The 13,725-nt window shown below is 43.8% G+C and overlaps 1 long non-coding RNA gene across 3 annotated transcripts in view; it reads left to right on the top strand.

Annotated features, from left to right (window-relative positions):
- Nucleotides 1–13,725, top strand: part of LOC116069138 — a 93,163-nt gene that overhangs the window by 56,272 nt on the left and 23,166 nt on the right. For all 3 annotated transcript variants that reach the window (XR_004109867.1, XR_004109868.1, XR_004109869.1), the window contains 3 exons: nucleotides 7,808–7,971; nucleotides 8,974–9,152; nucleotides 10,811–10,934. This is a non-coding gene — a long non-coding RNA (uncharacterized LOC116069138). The remainder of the gene's footprint in view (nucleotides 1–7,807; nucleotides 7,972–8,973; nucleotides 9,153–10,810; nucleotides 10,935–13,725) is intronic.

Below are 13,725 nucleotides of genomic sequence, written 5' to 3' on the forward strand. Positions count from 1 at the left end.
TCCCCTCTTTCCTCACTTCTCTCCTCTCTCCTCTCTCCTCTCTTTTCTCTTCTCTCTTTTCTCTTCTCTCCTCTCTCCTCTCTCCTCTCCCCTCTTTCCTCAGTTCTCTCCTCTCTTCTCTCTCCTCTCTTTTCTCTTCTCTCTTCTCTCTTATCTCCTCTTTCCTCTCTCCTCTCTTTTCTCTCCTCACTTCTTTCCTCTCTCCTCTATCCTCTCTCTTCACTTCTCTCCTTTCTCTTCTCTCTTCTCTCTTCTCTGTCTTCTCCCTCTCCCTCTCGACCTCTCCCACTCTCTTCCCTGTCAGCATGGGCTGAAACCTCAGGATACAGGAGCAAAGGTAATCCTTCACAGGACGAAGCCCCACCTCTTCCATTGATGCCAGATAAGGTAGTCTTCTGCTACAGAAGCATTGGAGCCATGGACCAACTCATGGATACTTTTTGGTTGGTGGTTTAGTCTCTGGGAGCTCTGGGGGTGGAGTGGGATGTCTGGTTGGATGATACTGTTGTTCTTCCTATGTGGTTGCAATGAAAATTCCTTCCTCCAACTCTTCCATTGTGATGTGGTGGGAGTGGGTGGATGGGGGAACACCCTCTTAGAGGCAAAGGGGAGGGGGTGGGGAGGGTTTCAGAGGGGAGACCAGGAAGGGGGACAACATTTGAAATGTAAATAAATTAAATAATTAATACTAAGAGAGAAAGAAAGAAAGAAAGAAAGAAAGAAAGAAAGAAAGAAAGAAAGAAAGAAAGAAAGAAAGAAATTCCTCCTTCTTTGGGTTATTCCTGTTAGGGACTTTGCCACAGGGGTCAGAGGAGCTAACAGCTCCTCAGTCTATCACAGTGACCATCCTGTGTGTAGCCATACTTGCAGCTACTTTATTGGGTTCTTTTTCTTACCACCGCCTCCACCCTTCCAACCCCCAGCACCAGCTACTAGAGAAAGAAGGTCAGAGGTGAAAGGGGGCATCCATCTCCTTAGAGTACTTCCTGCTGATTAAAGGTGTCAAGTTCCTTAGGGCAAGTTTGATCTTGTCAGGCTATCTCCAACCAGAAACCCAACAACCCAGCAACAATCCAGTGGGAGCAGGGGAGGAGGCTGCAGCTCCCGGGGCTCTAGCTTTTTTACACCCTCTGAAGAGTCCCCAGAATTCCCAACATAAACTACTTTCAGCTGGCAAAATCATGCCCCTGCCAGAGCACAAATCATAGTCACCTGCTGTGGACAATCTGAAGCAGCCCCATATCCCATACCTGGGAGTAAACAAAAAGATATTCGCACAACACTTCTGCGTATTTAAAGAAACCAACATTCTTGCTACACTAAGACCCTTCAGATGCCTTCCCAGCAGGCTCTGGGGTAAGTACCGGTGCTGTTTTCAGAGCCTACAAGCTGTGTTGTGAAGCCAAGTGAAGAAGGAAGCCAAATTGAGGACTTAAACTGGAGCAGGGGGTTCTCAGGAAAGCAGCCCAGCCCAGAGAACTGACTGGTTCTCAAACACAACACAGCGCCAACTTGGCGTGAGGTGGGCAGCAGAGGAAGTGCAGACTGTTAATGAATTTGCCCATTTGTCATTTAGCCGCTCCAGGGTTGAACATCTTGGATTTTGGATCTGTGTAACTTTGGTTTCCTCTAGAATTCAGGAATCCTCTAGAATTTAGTTCCACTGAGCTCAGAGCAAGGAACCTGAAAGATCCTGTGTTGGCGAACCGTGGTTCTAGGCTGTCTAAGACCAGCTTTTACTCCAACGTGTTTCAAGGCCCCGAGTTTTTTCTTGTAAATTTCATGGCCCTAGACCATGTAACTCTTTATTCATATTCAGTGAGGATCATTGAAACAGTTAAATGAGAACATCTCGGTACCTAGCATGGTACCTAATTCATCCTGTAAACGATAAATAGATGCCCCAGAGGACAAATGCCAAGGCTTAGAAACTGGCACAGATTCCTTCATAGACCCGTGCTTCGGTTTTCTGAGAAAGAATTTATAGATGAAGTCCGTTCCTTGCTTTGTTGTTAGGATTGTTTCTTAGAATACTAATGATAAATGCTGCTGTGCTTCACACACACAGACAAGTACACGCAGAGAGCATGTACTAGCCCGGTTGGAGTGGTCCAAACAAGGGGTTGCTAGTCGTCAGCTCCAATCACTTAGTAACTGCACACGTATTACCTTCCATGCTCTGCTACCTCTGGGAGTTCAGAGGCACAGTTTGGTTTTGTCTGTTTTATTGATTTCTCCTTTTACCTTTATTATGTTCCTTCTTTTGTCTGCTTTGGTTGTAATTTACTCCTTTTTTCCCCCCTAGGCCCTTAAGGTAGAAAAAAACAACTGATGTAGGGGTTTTCTCAGTTTCTAATACAATAATTTAAAGGCTATACAATTCCCTCTAAACACAGTTTGGCTTGGATCCTGCTGTAGTTTCGATTTTATCCAAAATCTTTTTTTTAATTATTTAAATGTGCTTAATTTTTCAATATTTGGTAATTTCACAGATACCCTGCTGTAACTGGTTTCTAGTTTGATCCCATGGTGGTCATAACGCATCTCTTGTGTTTCATTCATCCTTGTGCTTAAAATTTGTTGAATTTTAGCTATGAACATAATCTGGTGAATATTTTTATATACTTGAAAAAATGGGTCTTTGCTGTCACTGGGTAAGATGGCAACTGGATTGAGCTGGTCTATGGTGTTTGGATGCTCTGTACCCTTGCTCACGGCCTAGATAGTTCAAGCGATTACTGAGGCACTAATGTTGGATTCTCCATTGTTGATGCTATGTTGTGGATTTTTCTGCTGCCCATATGATTAGCTTTTCCATCATGTACCTTGAAACCTGTGTTAAGCACTGATATCTGCCTGGTAGATTATATTATCGTAGTGTAAAATCACTCTTCACTTACTGTAATTTTAAAACCATATATGGTACTCTTTTTAGATCTTATATTGTTTGTTTTAAATTACATCCTTTATGGTCCAGCTTTCTTTTCACTAATGCTAATTTGGTATATATTTTTTAATCCTTTTCTCACTTATCCTCTTTATTTATATATGTATAAACTATACATAGTTAAATCTTGATATTTTCTGACTTCCTGTTTCTGCCTTCTAATGGAGACAGAATTTAAATGTGCTTAATTTTTCAATATTTGGTAATTTCACAGATACCCTGCTGTAACTGGTTTCTAGTTTGATCCCACGGTGGTCATAACGCATCTCTTGTGCTTCATTCATCCTTGTGCTTAAAATGTGTGTTAGATCCTATTTTATTTAAGGTGATAACCATAGTTGGATTTAAATGTGCTATCTTCTCTATTTGTCATTTTAATTTTTTCTTTTATTTTGCCTTTTCTACTTATTTTGGATTGTTTAATCTTTAAGATATCCATATATCTATATACCTATATATCTATATATATCTTATTGTTTAGTGGTTGATGTAAAAGTTACAAAATACCAGTCTACTTTAGAATTATAAATAATTTTTTCTGTTGCATAGTCTTTAAAACTACTCTTTCTTATCTTTTATGTTGTTTTAATCATATCGTCCTCTTCTATACGACATAAACTCTATAATACATTAGTATTTTGCATTAGTGAATTTGTTTTTAAAAGACTTACAATAACCAAAATGCCTTTGTGAATTTTCCGAGTTTAGTACCTTCATTGTTTCTTATGTCTGTGTGCAGGCTAAATTTTCCATCACTTTAATCTCACTATTTTTGTTGAAGAATTTCTTTTAGTTGTAAACTTGTATTTAATGCCAATCTACTGGCAACTGAACCTCTCATATTTTGTTTTGTTTTGTTTTTCTCAAAATATCTTGTGTGTGTGTGTTGTGTTTGTGTGTGTGTGTGTGGTATATGTGTGTACATGTGTGCATGTACATGTGCGCAGAGGACAGGTTCACTGCCAATGTCTTCTTCAGTCACTCTTCATCTTATCCCTTGAGACAGGGTCTCGCTGAACCTGCAGCTCACTGCCTTGCTTGCTGCTCCCTGTGTCCCTCAGGATTGTACAAGGAAAGATTTCATTACCTGGTTTCATTTTCCCCGTAGGTGAAGTGTGTTTCTCTGGGACCCAGCGATAGTATTTTCCCAACAGCTCCCCTGCTTCTGCTTCATCCAAAGACTGCTGCTTTCTGTCTGGGGCATCTTTACATGGTCACATTTTTCAGCTTTCAATGGTTGCAAGTCACCGCTTGAGCAGTGCAGGATTCTGAGCCAGGGAAGTTTCTCCCGCTTTGAGGGGCTTTCTTAGAAGAGACAGTGGTAGAGAACTTTAACTTTGCTTTCTCAGGAGCAGCAAGAAGAGCCTGCCTGGGACTGAGTGGGAGGCTGAGTGGGAGACAGGAATGCCTGCCTCTGTTTCCTAGCAACTGTCGAAGTTTACTTCATCTCAAGGAGTCTGCTAAGTGGGTGAGACTTCACATTTGTACCAGTGCAGCAAGTGTCCACAAGAGGGCCAGTGCCATCCGAGGGCATCTCCGGCCTCAGTCTTTCTCAGCTCGGTGTAAGATTCTGGGAAGGAACTGCTGTGTGTGGGTGGCTTCTGCTTGTTACTGGGTTCCAGGGACTCTGTTCTGTTTTGTTAGCTTACAACTGAGCTTTAGGAATTTGTTAAGACTCCAGCTCTTCCTTGAGCTCACTTGTACAACAGGTGCATTTTGTTTTGTTTTTTGTTTTGTTTTTGTTTTTTGTTTTTTGTTTTTGTTTTGTTTTGTTTTATTTTGTTTTTCGAGACAGAGTTTCTCTGTATTGCCCTGGCTGTCCTGGAACTCACTCTGTAGACTAGGCTGGCCTCGAACTCAGAAATCCATCTGCCTCTGCCTCCCAAGTGCTGGGATTAAAGGCGTGCACCACCACTGTCCGGCTGCATTTTCACATTTGTATTCTGCCAAAAGGGAGATAGTTTGTGGAGTCCATCTCTTCTTGAGGGGTTTATGATTCATTATTTTATGATAGTTGTTTTATGCTCTCAGACTTCTGATGGGCTCAGGAAAAGCTACAGCAATGCAATCTATTTGGCCTCTTCTCATTATGAGGGTAGGACCAAATTCTCTTGTTGTGTTCTGTATCCTAAGTGGAAGCAAAAGGGAGTTTATTAAAAATTACTTATAGAAATGCATATCGAATACATGAAACCCACAAGGGTAATGTATCACCCTGGGGTCAGAGGTAGCACAGTGTTATTATTCCCCCAGCTGTGGACTGAGCTGTGTCCCTCGGGAAGGTATGCCGATTCTAGCATAGCGAAGAGCTAGCCAGCTCTACCTTAGGGTTTCTTAGGGTTTGCCATGAATCCATGACCCAAAAGCAAGTTGAGGAGAAAAGGTTTGTCTGGCTTATGCTACCATATTGCTATTCATTACTGAAGGAAGTCAGGACAGGAACTCAAACAGGGCAGGATCCTGGAGGCAGGTGCTGATGTAAGAGCCATGGAGGGGTGCTGCCTACTGAGTTTCTTCCCCTGGCTTGCTCAGCCTGCTTTCTTACAGAATGAGGGACACTGGCCCAGGGATGGCCCCACCCATAATGCTTTACAGTCAGATCTTATGTAGGCATCTTCCCAATTGAGATTCCTGCCTTTCAGATATATCTAATTTGCGTGTCAGGTTGACATAAGACTAACCAGCTAGAGTATTCATAAGCACCCACCCCCAGTCCAGGAACTCTTGATATTGATGGTTACTGAGGGACAGGAAGCCAGTTTTCTTTAAGTAGTTCCCTGTGGGTTGACTATGTCCTGTGGCTGGCCCAACACCTGTGAGTATGTGGACAACAGTAATTGGACTTGGTGAGTTACAATAAGTAAGTAAGTAAGTAAATAAATAAATAGACATGAAGCTGGGAGGGATTAGAGGGAGAAGTGAGGATTGAATACGATCAAAATATATTGTATGCTTGTAGAACATTCTTACTTTTTTTTTTAATTCTTTAATCCTTTTCTACAGTCCAGTCTCCATCCCCCTCCTGGTCTGCCCCCCACCTGCGCCCCGTCCCATATCTTCTCCCTGGGCCTGTCTCCAAGAGGATGTTTCCATACCCCACCCAACCCCACCAGACCTCCCCATTCCCTGGGGCCTGAAGTCTCTCAAGGGTTAGGCTCATCTTCTCTCAATGAGGCCAGGCAGCCTTCTGCTGTATATGTGTCAGGGGCCTCATATTAGCTGGTGTATGCTGCCTGGTTAGTGGCTCAGTGTCTGAGAGATCACAGGGGTCCAGGTTAGTTGAGACTGCTCATCTTCCCACAGGGCTACTCTTCTCCTTAGCTTCTTCCAGCCTTTCCCTAATTCAACCACAGGGGTTCCCAGATTCTGTCCATTGGTTGGGTGTAAATATCTGCATTTGATTCTTTCAGCTGCTTGTTGGGCCTCTTGGAGGGCAGCCATGATAGGCTCCTGTCTGTAAGCACATAACATTCTTAGATTTAATAAAGACTGTTTATATATATTTAAAGGTTTATTTATTTTTAATTTAGTATGTATTTGCCTGTATGTATGTCTATATACCATGTGTGTGCAGTGCTCACAAAAGCCAGAAAAGTATGTAGGATCCTCTGGAGTCATAGGTAGTTGTGAGCTGTCACGTGAGTACTGTGAGCCAATCTCTGATCCTACTCAAAAGCCACACGTGCTTTCAACCAGTGAGCTATCTCTCTAGTCTAGTCTAATCTTGTCTCTCTGCCTGCCTGCCTTTTTTCCTATCTATCTATCTATCTATCTATCTATCTATCTATCTATCTATCTATCTGTCAAGTACACTGAAGTTACTATCTCTCTACAGTTCCCAAGTATGTAGTCTTGGAGGGATGATGCTTATAGACATAGCAGGGTAGACTCTCATCCAGTGTGTAGTATCCTCATGAGAGGAGAAGAGACATGACAGAGACACTGGAAGACACTGTGTGGTGGTGAAAGGAGAGATGGGGCCAGCACAAAAATGCCAAGGATTGTTAGCCACCATGAGAATGGCTAAGAAAGCTTCCCTGAGATGAGAGAGGGAGGTGGGGAGGGAGGGGCTCTGCTAGCCCCTTTAATTATAAACTTTCAGTCCCTAGAAGGATGAAACACAGTTCTCTTGTGGTTTTAGGAGCTCTGGGAGACCATGATGGTTGGCTTTAAGGTCCCCTTGTCACAAATTAAAACCAACTCAGTAGGGAGCCTGACCGGGGAGGAGACTGTTGTGACAAGACCCAGCCCAAACATGGGTAGCACTTCCCAGTGGCAGCCCAGGTGGTGGCCTATGGGATCTTTGCTTCTCATTCCCTTGGCCTTCCCTCTTGCCACAGAGCTGTGTGCCCTAGCTGCTGCCATTGACTTCTTTGCCTGTATGAGAACCAGCATTTCCTGCTTTATATCATTGGCCAAGGAGCAGCAGATCTCTCAGAGCCTTCCAAGTTTTGGCCCTAGATTGGGACCCAGCCTTAAGGCTTAAGTAAATATGGGGGTCTTAACCTTTCAGGTGTGAGGTCATCATGGTTACTATCTAAAACTAAGCTGATTTAACAATATCTCTGTCTGTGTCTGTCTATGTTTATCTGTCTGTCTGTCCCACCCCTTCCTCTCTCCCTCTCCCTTCTTCTCTCTCTTCTCCCTCATTTCTTTCCCCTCTCCTTTCTCTCCACTCTCTCTCCCCCTCCCCCACTACTTCCCTCTTTCTGCCTCTCTTTCTCCCTCTCTGTCCCCCTCCATTTCCCTGCCCCTCTCTCCCTCTCTGTCTTCCCCCTCCTCTTCCCTCTTTCTTGATTTCTCTTTCAATACTATTTTGTTATTCTAGAGAACTCTCTAACAGACATATATACATTTAAGGCCTGAAGTGGCGAAGTGAAGGAAAGAAAATTACCTACGTGGTGCTCTAGTCTCAAGAGGACACTGGCCTGAGAGAGAAGTTCTGGAAGCATCCTCAGTCCTTCATAGACTTGCTCTGGCTCTCCCTGGATTCAACTCAAGTAGAAGTATGAGCCAGAAGTCAGGTGAGCCCATGTCACTCAGCCTTCTAAGACAGCAGAATTGGGGAACACTCCATGGGTTTTGTAACGTGAGGTGACTTTGCCAAGTTGCTTGTGGGAGATGACATGGATCTTCAAGCACCACAAAGGTAGAGCTGAGGTTTGTAGCAGCTCTTGCCTGACTCACTGTGACCTTGCATGCGACAGTCGAGCTTCCTGACAATTTGGAGGGTTAAGCTACATGGCTTCTGGTGATCTCATCTTGGCCTCACGGTGAGCAAACAGGAGTGAGTAATCATACGTCAGACAGTAAGAGAGCTAAAATAAATTTCTCAAGATTCATAACTTGAATTTTTATGACATCGAGCTGGTTTCAGTGAAGGAAACTACTAAGGTTGTCGATAGTAATTATGCCTTTGTGTTCTAGTTGTTGAATTTCTAAAAGAATGTGTTTTCAAGTTAATAGTATCTTCTTAATTTAGCAGATTTGTGACATTTTTGTTGCTTATAATTTAAGTTCTCCCCACCCTCTTTTTTTCTCTGCATTTACATAGTCTGGAAGGTCCATTTAAGAGAGTATTCCCTTCCTTCATCCCTCCCTCCATCCTTTCCTCCCTCTTTCCGTCCATCCTCCCTTCTTCCCTCCCTCCCATTCTCCCTTGGACAAGCTTATTGGGTTGTCACACTGGAAGAGAGCAGTGGTGATAGCAACAGAGGGACCACCCGCTTTCAGTTTCTAAATTTGGCTATTGTCAATGTATTTGTTATATATTATCAATAATTTGTTAATATATTATCAATATATTTGTTTTTGTTTGACATTTCATTTTCTTTCAGGAACTATTTCAGCACAGAATAGAGAAGAAAAGAGAGGGAAGGCAATAACTAGAGAGAATGAATGAGAGATATAGATAGATAGACAGACAGACAGACAGGTTGATTGATTGATTGGTTTGGACCTATGCATTCTTCAGCCATTGAACAACCAAGAAGTTTTGTAATGATTTTTTTCTGTCCCTTGGTCAGAAGTGTTCTTGCACAGGGGCTCCGGAGACTGGAATGTGAAGCCCTTGTGAGTGCTGCCGTTGCTGGCTCAGATGCAAGAGCTGCTTAGGGCAAAGGCCGAGAGGCTAATGACCTAATAATATTACACGTCACAGGTGAAGGATATGGAGCCGACTGTCAGACTTCCTGGCGTCTACGGGGTAAGATACTATCTTTGTGTGGTACTGTCATTCACCAAGGCTCTTCTCATTACACAAATCCACCGTTACCATTTTCTTTCTGCTCTCAAAATATTGTCAGTGAGTAGGTCTTCATCGACAACCTTGTGATATCAGCTCATCTCTCAAGGAAGGAGTCAGGATAAGTGTTAACGTGGTGTGACACAGGGAAGGAAACATCTACTGCAGGGACAAACAACCGAATTCACGGTAGACACATGCAAGAACGTATTCCGACGTTCTTTTTGCAGACTGCATCAAGGCTGTGCTATGTGCTTGTAAATGACTGGGTAATGAGATGCTTTGATAGGAAGCAGGAGGGTAAGAGACATTGGGATCGACTCAAGCTGGGGTGAAAGAGCAAGAACAAGGATAGAAACACATATAATATATGTGATACGTATTTTTAAAAAGTTAAGAATTCCTAAAGTAGGAGAATAGCGAAGAAGCATTCAGGTGATCGATGTTGGCACACTTGCGAGGTAAACTGAGGCCTGACTCAGCCAGCTGCACAGACCATGAGGTCGTCATGAGGCAGCCAGGTGGTGGGAGCTGAGGCAGGCAGTGAACACGGCAGTGTGCTGTCTAGCCTGATACAGCGGACACCTGCTTTCCATGAACTGCCAAGGTTTTGGTGGAACTCAGCGTGCTTTCCTGGTGTAACTGCCTCACCCGGGAAGGCTTCGATTCCTGTTTCCTTCCTTGCACCAACTAAATCCCAGAAGGACCAAATGTTTCAATGTAAAAAATGTGGATCTATAAAAGCGTGAGAACATAGCTCTCAGGAACTAAGAAAAATCTTAGAACAGGTACAGCTCTGTTAAGCACAGAGTGAGAATTAAAACAGTAAAGGGAGGAAAAGCAGATTTGCCTACAGGAAAAAGAAATCTGCTTGAAAGGCAAGGTAAGAGGGTCTGGGAAGAAAATATGGCAACGTTTGTAACAAAAGGGCCCATTTTCCCACGCTAACGGAGAGCTCCTGGAAACAAGAAAAAAGACTAACGTTTCAGAGCAAACTACACAAGGCAGAAAGAAGGAAGCCTAGAGAGGGAGGCCAGGCAAAGAGAGGACAGAGAGGGAGGCCAGGCAAGAGAGGGAGGCCAGGCAAGAGAGGACAGAGAGGGAGGCCAGGCAAAGAGAGGACAGAGAGGGAGGCCAGGCAAGAGAGGGAGGCCAGGCAAAGAGAGGACAGAGAGGGAGGCCAGGCAAAGAGAGGACAGAGAGGGAGGCCAGGCAAGAGAGGACAGAGAGGGAGGCCAGGCAAAGAGAGGACAGAGAGGGAGGCCAGGCAAGAGAGGGAGGCTGCTTTAAAAAAGGACGGAGAAGGAGGCCATGTAGAGAGAGCATGTTTTGTTCATAAACAAGAACCATGCTCACTGATAGTCAAAGAAAACTCAGGGACTCCCTTGTGCTGAGTCTCACGGGACTGGCAACGATTAAAATGTGATGATTTCCACCCCCACTCCACAATTAGTTAAGATCTTACTGATACCCTGTGCCCTCTTTCTTCTGGGAAAACACATTGGCATGAGTGTTTAAAATTAATTTGGCAAAGTATGGCATGACACAACTAATGTAATGATTTAAAATGTCTGATTCTTTGACTCACCATTTCTGCTTCTTCTGAATTTATTTTGTAGATGAATGTGCACACATTTCCAAAGCCAGGTATGCAGGCTGTTCCCGGCTGCCTCCTAATAGCAAGAAGAGCAGTAAGGAGACATTACAGAAGAGACATTACAGAAGCCAGAATGTCCACCCACAGTAAGCATTTATCAAGGAATGCTAGTACACACACGCGCGTGCGTGCGCGCACGCACACACACACACACACACACACACACACACACACACGCACACACGCACACACGCACACACACACACACACACACACGGAGAGGGAGGGAGAGAGAGAGAGAGGCTCATAAACTAAACTAGAAAACAAGTTGCAACATAGTAAGTATTTATGTTAGATTCAGAACGTTCATGATTCTTGAAGTGGACTGTTGTAGGTTGAGACAGATAGAGGATTACTGCATTTATAGACTTTCAACATTTAAAAAATGAAATTAATAAACTAATTTAGGAGACATCCATATATATGTACATGTGTATGTGTGTGTGTATGTATATTTTTCTTTTGTCAACTTGGCACTAGCTCAAGTTATCAGGGAAGAGGAACCTCAGTGAGGAAAGTATTTAGGCCTCTATGAGATTGCCTGAAGGGAAGTCTGCAGAGGAATTTATTTATTTTTTTTATTAGTGATTGATGTGGGAGACTCCAGATCACTGTGGACGGTGCCACCCCTGGACAGGGGGGGTCCTAGGGCCTGTAGCAAGCCAAACCATACAAGCCTAGGATGAGCGAGCCCGAGCAGTAAGCAACCCAGTGGTAAGCGAGTCAGTAAGGACCATTTCTCCCTGGCTTTTGCTTCAGTTCCTGCCTACTGCTCCTATCCTGACTTCCCTTCCTACATCTGTAAAATGAAATTAACCCACTCCTCCCCAAGTTGCTTTTGATCATGATCTTTTATTTGTTCGTCTTTTTTCCTTTTGGGACAGGGTTTCCCTGTGTCGCCCTGGCTATTCTGGAATTTGTTCTGTAGACCAGGCTGGCCTGAACTCGGAGATCCACCTTCCCCTGCCTTCTGAGTGTTGGGTTCAAAGGCGTGTGCCACTACTGCCCAGCTTTGATCATGATCTTTATCACAGCAGTGAAAATACCTAACCTACCATAAAAAAAAAAAAAAAAGAGTGCTTGCCTCATATATTAGATCCTCCCATTTGTTTGAGGTGGAGAAATTGAGGGGGGGACATAAAGGTAAGGCTGCTGGCTTTGGGAATGTCCTTAGTTCTACCTCACTGGTTGTTTTTGATAGGGTCTCATCATGTAGCCCAGGCTGGCTTTGAATTTTCAATACTCCTGCATCAGTCAGCCTTCCCAAGGTCTGGGATTACAAGTGTGTACCACCACACTTAGGTCACCTTTTCTGTTGATCTTCTTGCTTGGGGATGGGGGGAGGTAATGATGTCTATGTATTGGTAAAATCCCAACTCTTTATTAACTGTATCATCCAGAAATATTTCCTAACCTCCTGGGGCTTGTAACAAGGAGCTAAATAACTGAGGCTACCCAAAAAGTGCATGTAAACAGATAGAAAGAAGATAGCCATTCCACTGTATCTCAAAGACAGTGGGCCATAACGGAACCACTGATAAAATAGAACTAGAGGTCTGATGTTATAAGCCAGGTACTGTAGTTTTTCATTTTGTTTTTATTTTTTTAAATATAGATTTATTTATTTATTTATTTATTCAATGTATGTGAATACACTGCTGCTATCTTCAGACACACCAGAAGAGGGCATTGGGTCCCATTAGAGGTGGTTGTGAGCCACCATGTGGTTGCTGAGAACTGAACTCAGGACCTCTGGACGAGCAGTCAGTACTCTTAACCACCGAGCCATCTCTCTAGCCCAAGCCAGGTACTCTGTATCGCATAGTACTAAATGCTCTCCTGTGGGCTCCACTGCTGCTTACCCTCAGCCCTATGCATTGTGGGAAGACAGGCAAGCAAGCACAGAGAGCGGAAAACAGCCATCTTGCATCTCATTTTAGCTTGTCTCTCTGTGACTTTCTAGATAGAAATTTTTCTTCTTTTTCTGGACTCAGGGGTTTTGACTTGACTTTGTCAGCACTGAGTGGCAGCCTCCGAGCCCTCAGTGTGGGAGGCACTACACATCTTGCAGACATGGGATCACAAGAGAACTTTAGGGCCAAACTTCTAGAGAAAAGATTGCAGCTGAAGGACGGCTTCTGGAAGTGGAAAAAATTCAGTAGTTCTTATGATAATAGGGATATTATGCTATGGAGGCAACACAGGGTCCAAACTTAGGGACATTTCATTTTGTAATAAGAGTTTTTAGCAGAGTTAACTGAATTTTTTGGAGTAAAAGCATCATACAAAAACCAAACAAAAATACCCATATGTAGTCTGGCTTGCTCTTATGGAGCTGCATATAACTCCAGCTGCAGTACGGTCATGTATGTGGTGACACGGTCATATCTGGCAAATGATGGTTTGCTGCAGGTGTTTATTCTTTTTGCCTCTTTCAGTCTTTCTACTCTCTCTTCCAAGACCCCTGAGCCTTGGAGTGGAGAAGCATAGTCTAGACATCCCATTCAGAGATGGGTACCCTAGTATCTTACTCTCTGTATGCTGACCAGTTGTGGGTCTCTGTCGTATCTGTAATCTAAGTTAAAGAGAAGTAGCTCCTGGGAGGGATGAGAGAGGTACTAGTCGGTGTCTTAGTCACTGTCCTACTGCCTTCAAGAGACACCATGACCAAGGGAGTTCTTAACAAAAAAGCATTTAATTGGGGGCTTGCTTATAGTTTCAGATGGCTAGTTTGTGATCCACATGGCAGGAAGCCGACAGGCATAGCCCTGGAACAGTAGGTGAGGGCTTTACATCCAGATCTGCAGGCAGCAGAGAGGGAGGGAGGGAAAGAGGGAGGGAAAGAGGGAGGGAGAGAGAGAGAGATTGAACTTGGTG

Source organism: Mastomys coucha, unplaced genomic scaffold, assembly GCF_008632895.1.
Source record: "Mastomys coucha isolate ucsf_1 unplaced genomic scaffold, UCSF_Mcou_1 pScaffold22, whole genome shotgun sequence".
Taxonomy (NCBI): Eukaryota; Metazoa; Chordata; class Mammalia; order Rodentia; family Muridae; genus Mastomys; species Mastomys coucha.